Source organism: Ptychodera flava, chromosome 8 (assembly GCF_041260155.1).
Source record: "Ptychodera flava strain L36383 chromosome 8, AS_Pfla_20210202, whole genome shotgun sequence".
Taxonomy (NCBI): domain Eukaryota; kingdom Metazoa; phylum Hemichordata; class Enteropneusta; family Ptychoderidae; genus Ptychodera; species Ptychodera flava.
In genome coordinates this window covers 29,693,049-29,702,251 of record NC_091935.1, presented here as the reverse complement: position 1 = coordinate 29,702,251, position 9,203 = coordinate 29,693,049, and positions in this window count along the sequence as shown.

Genomic DNA, 9,203 nt, shown 5'->3' with positions numbered 1-9,203 from the left:
AAATGCAGGGGGTCTATATTTTTTTGAACACCGGCGACAAGATTTTGCCCCCCCCCGGCCGTAAAAACTGAATGGTCCCTAAAGGGAAAAACTGTCCTTGGTCTAAATGAATAATATAGACGTGCCATTCAATCAACAAGCTATATGAACACCTTGCCCTACATATTTTGGCAAATGTTTTCGGAAACACATTCAAACAGTAAGGCTAACCATATCCCGATAGTGGGGACAATTTACAAATTAAGGCATAATTTTATAATTTTAAGCCTGTTTTATTATCTTCTTATCATCCTACTTAGGAAGGATTTTCCACTTGGAACCGGAACTAATTTTGTTTACTTCGTCACATGACATGCTCAGTTACAATTTGAAAAATTGTCCACGTCCTATAGGCCTGCAGCTTCTACAGGCATATATACTTATCAAATGTCAACTTTTCAATGTACGCTTAATCGTTACAAACAAACTTACTGTTGCATCTCCACATTTAAAGTTAAGCCCAAACCTTTCAGGATGATGAAAAAAGGAACAAAAAATCCAGTAATATTGTGATTCCTTGAAAATTAATTAATATTCTGGACATTATTTTTGGCGCAGGGGGAGAAAACTTTCTCGATTTCTTCGAGGTGAGCCTAACAGGCACCAGTAGCCACTTCAGTTGCCATTTGTACGCACTGGAAAGCCAACAACTTCGGGGGGGAAATGGTGCTACATGCGCGATCCCAGACAGGGACTAATAATGTAATGTTTTTCATTCATTCATTCATTCATTCATTCATTCATTCATTCATTCATTCATTCATTCATTCATTCATTTTTTTCGCATTTCCACATACAAGTCAACTTATTGTGCAATATTCGTGAGCTTACGCTGCACTACCTATGAATCAACTTCACTAGGCAAGGGTGTTTATTCAGGCAGGAGCCTTCCCTTTGCGATGAAGAGTACTGTCAAGCACTTTGAATTAGCGGCATGCTTAGAGATTTTGGATTTTCATCGCAATGAGCAGGTTTTTAATTTAACCAAAAAGATACCTTGACCATAGTAAATACGGGGAAAAGTTTAGATTAACGGCATCTTAAATTGGCGAATTTAAACACTTGGCTCAATTAGCTAAAAGAGGATACTAGCTAAAAATTTGTTTTAAAGTATAATACGCCTACCTTACCAAGCCGTACGGACCGGATAATGCCCATGTATTGCCAACCATTTGTTCAGCAAGTTGCAAAATGTCGGACATGACTTACAAAATGTAATAAATAAATTACAAAAAAATTGCTGTACAGAGTACGTGACTTTTCCATGATCGGCCTTTTCTACAGAAAAGCACACGATACCACATTTTCGACAGATACAAAACAACCTCTAATGTCTGAAATTTCAGTGTGCCATATGGTTTCTAAAATTGACTGCACTCACCATAATAGCCAGCTATGGAAAATGCCATTTATAATACGTTGACAATGATATTTTCACCTAATGCGAAATCCATGTTTGTGTAGGCAACTTGTAATTGCATATAATGTTCTTGTCCTTACAGTGTTACAGCTCAGCTTTATTCTTAACAACAACGTTCACAGTAGCTGAGGGCTAAACAGCCGTATATACTTCAAACATAGACAGTATCTTCCCCTCTACTGTCTATGCTTATGCTTCAAATTTGTTCCCCACTAGAGACGCGAGGAAATATGAACCCTATTTGAATAGCTATTTCGATTCAACTTTCCGTCCTTCAAAGGGGCTTACTCGTAATGTAAAGTACTTCACTTGCCAACGGATAGATTAAAACTAACCACAAACAAATAAATATTGTTTTTTTGGGTAAAGATTAGGGAAAGTCATCCGAAGTTGGAGATAGAAGAAATACAACTCTTGTTTTAACATTATCGTGATCAAAAGTCAACTTACTTCCCCCGAGATATGCAAATAATTTGATAAATGGGCAGCAGGAGGAATAGCCAGAAAATAGTATTGACATCGAAGGTCAATTTGTTTGTGTCCTTAAGGAGCTGCAGTGGCTCTCGTTAAAGCAAATTCCCAAGGAAATTCCCGCTGAGTTAATGACTACAATTTATCTTTAACTATGCGCAAATAAGAACAATTTGTCATGATCATTAGTGGAGTGACAATGGTTAATAAGAATGAACATTTCTCGTGTTTTTATCGCACAAATTACTCTTGCCATTCTCTCTGAAAGACGATTGATTTTACAAAAGCCAAGCGTGACCACAATTCCGATTACATTAGAGCGGCTTTTAAAGTTGCCAATATACGTCCTTTACTCAACAAATACTTCACATTAATGTTCTGTCACCTTGATTAAGGAAGGCCTAAGTATGTAGTCATTGACTTAGAGTAAATGAGTAATTTATCATGAACGGGCAACCTCATTAATTGTGCCTATCCTTGAAATCAATTTCCAACATAATATCTGGTTTACCGACCCAGAACAAAACAAGCTATAAATTGATGTGGGTAATATCATCGAATCCGTACAGGAATTGCTCATTGATTGTTAGTCCGTCTACAGCTTTGCAGAGCTGTCGTAGTATGCGTTAAAAAGATACTAGAATACATACTTTTGCAATTCAAAATGATGTGTAATCGCAGGGTGAAATCGTATACCTTTACAATACAACGTACGTGAAACCCCTTTACAATACGCTGTGTATTTGCTCGATTTTATCTGATGATTTGAGAGGAAATAACCCTACGATGGGAGTAAGCGTTTAAAGGTATATAGTCACCTGTAATCTAAATATGCCCATATATGGTCAAAAGGGCGTTCCTTGGTATTCAAAATGCGCATGTGAGGGCGCTGTTTTTAAAAAGTGGCCACCCGCTTAAACTCTGTGATTGGTTAGATTTTCTCTTTCCATGGTAACTGTGGCCAAATTGGAACAGGTGACAGTATACCTTTAAGTTAAATGTAGAGAATGATGTATATGAAATGTATATATTTGACAATTCATCATCAAATATTCCTTACAGATACGTAGTTCTTTACAGTTTACTAAATGGCTACTAAATTCCAGACAGAAGTGTTGATGTTTCAGAAGGAGAAGATGAAGCATGCTGTAAAATGTAATTTCAAAGCAAGATTGCCGCTGAATATACAACACCGCGGTAGACCAGAAAAACATTGGAACAGTGTTAGAGGCCAAATATCTGTCCCCGAGGCGCGTTCTACCTTGTACAGAAGAACGCCTGCGTATCATGACGTAGACAAATGAATATTCACAACAAAACGATACCAATGAATACATTTTTACCTGTACATCATTCGTAGGAGAGGGGTGATAGTTTTGTGCATGTCAAAATCCACAAAAAACGATACCAATGAATACATTTTACCTGTACATATTCGTTGGGGGGGGGGGGGTTAATAGTTTTGTACAGTCAACATACACCTTTACGTAATAACCGTACAAACTGTAGAAGAAGCCAATGAACAGTGCAAGCTGCTTTAAAAATGTACCAATCCTAGGGCTCCGAATGTTGAACTTGACACAGATCAACAACTAACAACACATTGTCAAGCTGTTGACAAAAAGACAAAACCCTATCCAACAGCTGATCAAAATGTACTTGCAGCTATATGAAAATATTTTATTACTAGTCTTTTTGCAAGATTCTTTCGGCGGAAATTTAAGACAGTGTAAAATAAAACGCCATACTATACATCTATGCAATTATAGAAGTAAAAATGTGTAACTTTGGTCCTCGCACTCTTCCGGGGAACAATCATTAACGTTATGACTTAACACCACTAACTTTAGTTGACGAGAAAGCAGCATGCAATAACGGAGAAATAGCCTGATGAAGAATACAAAACAGTGTTTGCAAAAATATATCAGTTAATATTACTCACCTGTGTGAGAAAGACGATTTTGTAGCTGGTTAGGATTTGCTGCTTTAATGCGCGAAACTGAGACGACCTGGTTCAAGGGCGTTCAAAATTCTTACATGGTAAGTATAAAGAGTTAATACCCTAAAATGTAGTGAGAACAACTAGATATTTACGTAATTGAGTTTTCTAGTTCTCCTTATCATTGCACAGATGAGAGAGAAAGATAACTTTCCGTCACGGTGCAAGAGATAAAAAGCACTGTATTTGCTGATTTCGAATTGCACAGACTATAAAGCGTCAGCTCATGTGCACAGTCAGGGCCCACCTAAATATCCAATACATCAGCTCTGGGTACCTTATCTAGTCCTTTGAGCTACAATGTACGCGCCTCGAAATAGAAAGATTTAAAATTTTTGTTCAAACTTTCCGTAAGGAAACTCTAAATTATTCCCTTTCGAAGTCAGGAATAAAATTCAGAGGTCACCGTGTAAAATTTCGTACTAGAGGAACAAATTACCCAATATTTACCGACATTTGAAGTTTCTTTTTATTGACAAAGGAAAAAACAGTACAGTAGACATTCAAGAAACACAAAGACTAAGACAAGACAGAGAAAACAACAGTACAAAGAGTAAACTAATGTCCAGAGTCAGCTTTTCATATTTGCTGAAAAGGATCAATAAATGGTGACCACTTTCCATTATGAGTATCAAGCTTATCTTTGGTCACAGCTATAATTCAATATCATTAATTTTTCTAAGGAATAAAACAAAACCCCGAAAAGAAAGGGGTTGCCCTGTAAATTTTGATCTGTAAACATATTTACGAATTACCAAAGAAACAAAATTCACATTAAGATCATCTGCTCAAAGAAACAAAATTCACATTAAGATTATCTGCTCAATCACCGAGAATCATACAAAGCTTTGATGGAGTCGAACAGAGATCTAGTGATCGACCCATTTTAAGTATAATATTTTGCCATAGGGCTTTCGTATGGTTACAGTTGTAAAATAGATGTTCTATTGTTTTTTGGGAAATTCTGACAAATTCCACATAAGTTCGAAGGATATCCTTCCCTGTGTTAATTCCATGGAGAAAGATTGGGACTGTGTCATTCACGATGACTTGTACTACGATCTTCTGCGGCCTGTTTTGTTACTATTAGAAATCTGTGTCATTGGTTTCAATTTGCAAATTGTAAAGTGCATATCTTTCTATCACTAAGACAAATTTTCATGATCTGCTCAGATGAATATCCGTTCATGTTATTTGCACACTATATTTTAAGCGGATGGGTTACTCAGGGGTCTTTTCAAATCTCTTTGTGTTGATCTTTTTCTCATCACCAGGCCATATATCTGTCTTCTCTACATTCTAAAGGAAAATACATGACTGTGAATGATAAACTCAGTTTCTACCATAGTATAGGGCGCAAATTGAGACAGTTTTACATCTATCATGTTTCAAAATACAATTTCCTGATGATTTTTTTATTGAAAATGATTGGTTTCATTTCGGGAATCTCCCTGTTCTGGTAAAAAAAAAATCACGTTTTCTTGCTCTACTTATTTCGGGAAGTGCGGACGATAGTTTGTTCTCTGAAATTTGATATCATGGAAAATGGCACTTGATATTTTCAGCCAGTCGTTATTTCCTGTGTTCCTGACATGTATCTTGGCGTGCTTGCAGCTTGATATGCAGCTTTTCAAAAGTAACAAGTGGATGAGTTACAACAGACCAATGTCGAGAATGAAGAATAACCAAGGCATCAAGGCGAAATACCTCTGCAGGTTCTGTCGAATTACCTTTAATTCTTTTCTCCGCTAAACCCTGTTGTTCAGCTTCTGCGGCAGAACTACGTATCCATTTTCGTTGGTTGCGTGAACGGTTCATAAATCTCTGCGTATAGCTCTGAGAACAGGGGCTTTGCACGGCGTACTGGAGACCCCATGAATGCTAATACTTGGCATAGATGGAAAGGTCCGCATCGCCTTTCTAATGTCACGCTATTAAAGCTGGCATTGGTTTTAGGGCAAGGTTGCTGATTGCCTGCCCGCATGGAGCGTCAACAAAACTAAGCAAGAACAGAATATAACCCCCTGTTCCGGAGTGAGCAGGGCTGAATGTCAATGATCAAGGTGTCTGAGTAGTCCAGTCATTTTATGCCAAAAAAGGGGGTAACCCACCACAAATTGCAACAGAATTTATTTTTTCACCATTCATCTCAGAAAAACCCATTTAAAAACATATCAAAAGTCTTCCAAAATCCAAGGAGTGGAAAACGGCCTAATTTGCATAAATCCAAAATGGCCGCCTCACTATTATAGGTTCAACGCTTTTGGCCACTTACTACCCAATATTGGTCCGATTTTGATATTTTTTTTTATTTCCATATACCTTGTACACTCCCTTCATATTTTAGACATGTTGACGATAATTCCATCGTTATTATTTACAAAACAGGAACATAAGTCTGAATTTTACGGTAAACCAATAGTATTCTCACATACTATGTCTTGTAATCAATACTTGTTTCATTTTATACGATACAAATGTCTGTAATATGAAATAAATAAATAAATAAATAAATAAATAAGAAAGAAAGACAAGAAAGACAAAATTATTCATCAGTTGTTGCTTCGTCTTTGGTAGTAAAGGGAGAGCAACTCCACATATCGTTCTTATTTGGGTTGTTTGCGTTTCTTGTATCACGATATTGTGTGTAATATAAGTGTATATCATGTTTGGCTGTTTTGTGTAAAATGTTGCTTAGCCATGGCGAGACGTACCCGTAATCTACGTGTCTTGTGTTAATCCGCACTGGAGCAGAGAGATTGCTGTGACACTACGATACTTTGGCGCTACGTTTCGAAAACAGAGTTTTCTGGGGTACAAATTTGGAGATAGGTTCGTGTTAGAGAGAGACAGAATGGCCGGAGACAGCTTTGTATTGTGTCTTAGTATGACCAAGTTCAAAGCTAAAAAAATGAAACACAGAAACAAGAATCATAGTATGACAAAAATAACGAAACGTCGCAATAGAACAAAATTGAGCACTGTATCAAACAACAATCTCAGATTCATTAAGAACCTATCGACACACAAACTCACCAACACTGAAATCAACGTACTTAGCAAAGGCTTAAAATTCATTCCTACACCATATCGTCCTAACAGAATGCACCTGTTAGGGGTCATAAAAATACATTCGGAAAATTAGACTCCGATATATCATGAGACACAAACAGACCGTACAATACCCATTCAAAATGAAGTCTACAGTGTAAATGGATCCCACATACAACCGAGAACACAAAACTAGAAAATTATTTGGAAGCGACGAAATTGGCTATTGTTAACACACCTATTCGAAACACAAAAAAACAACATGACACGTAGCGTTGAAAACGCTATCAAAAAACAAGAACATGACCATCGAACTCTTTGATAAAGGACGGGAGAAACAAATTTAAAACACTGATGATTACATAAGACAATGCCAACGTCAACTTAACGATCAACAATACTACACAAAATTGGCAATAGATGACACAAAAAATACAATAGAAGACATACACAATCTCATAACAGATGTACACATACACAATCTCATAACAGATGTACAATGAAAAACATATTGACCATCACACATATGAATATTTGAATCCAGTTAATAGAAAAAATAAGAACACCACTTTGGTACCTTCTACCGAAAATACACAAAATGCCGCCACCAGGAGCTATGTTCGTAGGACGGCCAATCATAAGTGGATGCTCCAGTCCAACATTTCACATATCAGTTTTCATTGACCATTTTCTCAAACAAATCGTCAAGAAACAACCAACATACATCAAAGACAACAGACTTTATACGGAAAATTGGGACAATCAAAGATCCGGCCAAAGCGACATGTACACCAATACACCACATGATGAGGCAATTGAATCAGTCGGCAGAGCATTAAATCAGGAAAGACCATCAAACAATTACATAATCAAGCAACCACCAACGAAACACATGATAGCTCTTCTAGAAATAATCTTAAAAAACAACACATTTGAATTCAACGATGAATTCTACCGGTAAATATGGGGATGCTCGATGGGGTCCCCGCCTTCTCCAGAAATAGCAGATATTACATTTCACGAGACAGAAACGAGAATAATACTGAAACACAAACAACAAATATCGACCTGGCTGAGACTCAGGGACGATGTTTTTCTGATTTTCATCAGAACACAACACGAACTCAATGAATTCATATCAAACATCGTCAAAATGCATATTTAGACCTGACTATCTACAAAGGTCGTTGATACAACAAAGAGAATATTCTCGATATCAAGACACACACAAAGCCAACAGATACATTGCAATTCTTACAAAGAAACTCATGCCATCCGGCAGCAACATTCAAAGGTCTGATCAAAGGTGAAACATTACGATACATTAGGACATGTAAAACGATACCAATTTTACACAGAAAGTCACACAGTTTAGTAAAAAATTACAAGACTGACAATACAAAAAAATGAAATAGAACGCATTATCAGAAAGACAGATCATAAAAGCAGAAAAAGACTGCTTGAACAACAAAAAGAAAGAAATAACGCCACCAACAATATAATAGTCTTCATAACAACATATAGCCCGTACATAGAAACGACTAAAATCAAGCAAGCCCTGACAGAAAACTGGAGTGAACTTGAAAAAGACGAAACACTAAAAAAAACTGTTCCAAAACCAACCAATAATCGCATATAGAAGGAACAGAAATATAGGCGACACACTTATAAGCGCCAGACTTCACAAAAACTACAATAGCTCAAACTCAGGTTCACACGAACCTACACAAACACAACGAGATCAAACAGTAGACATTCTAGCTTCCCTACTTGAACAACAAACGTAAGTGGAGCAACATATTACCAAATAAAAACAATCAACCATTCAACACGTCTCACCAGTCAAAAATGAATTTTAAGCGACTGATGAAGAAAACTCTGTTTTCGAAACGTAGCGCCAAAGGATCGTAGTGTCGCAGCAATCTCTCTGCTCCAGTGCGGATTAACACAAGACACGTAGATAACGGTACGTCTCGCCATGGTTAAGCAACATTTTACATAAAACAGCCAAACATGATATACACTAATATTATACACAATATCATACACAAAACGCAAACAACCCCAATATGAACGGTGTGTGGAGTTGCTTTCCCTTTACTACCAATACTATTTAATTCCCGTGTGATCTGTACACCTTCAAGGAGACTTTAAACCCCATCTCCCTTGGCTCGGCTCTCCCGCGCTGGCACACTTTGTCAATTCAGACACGGCTGTTTATCT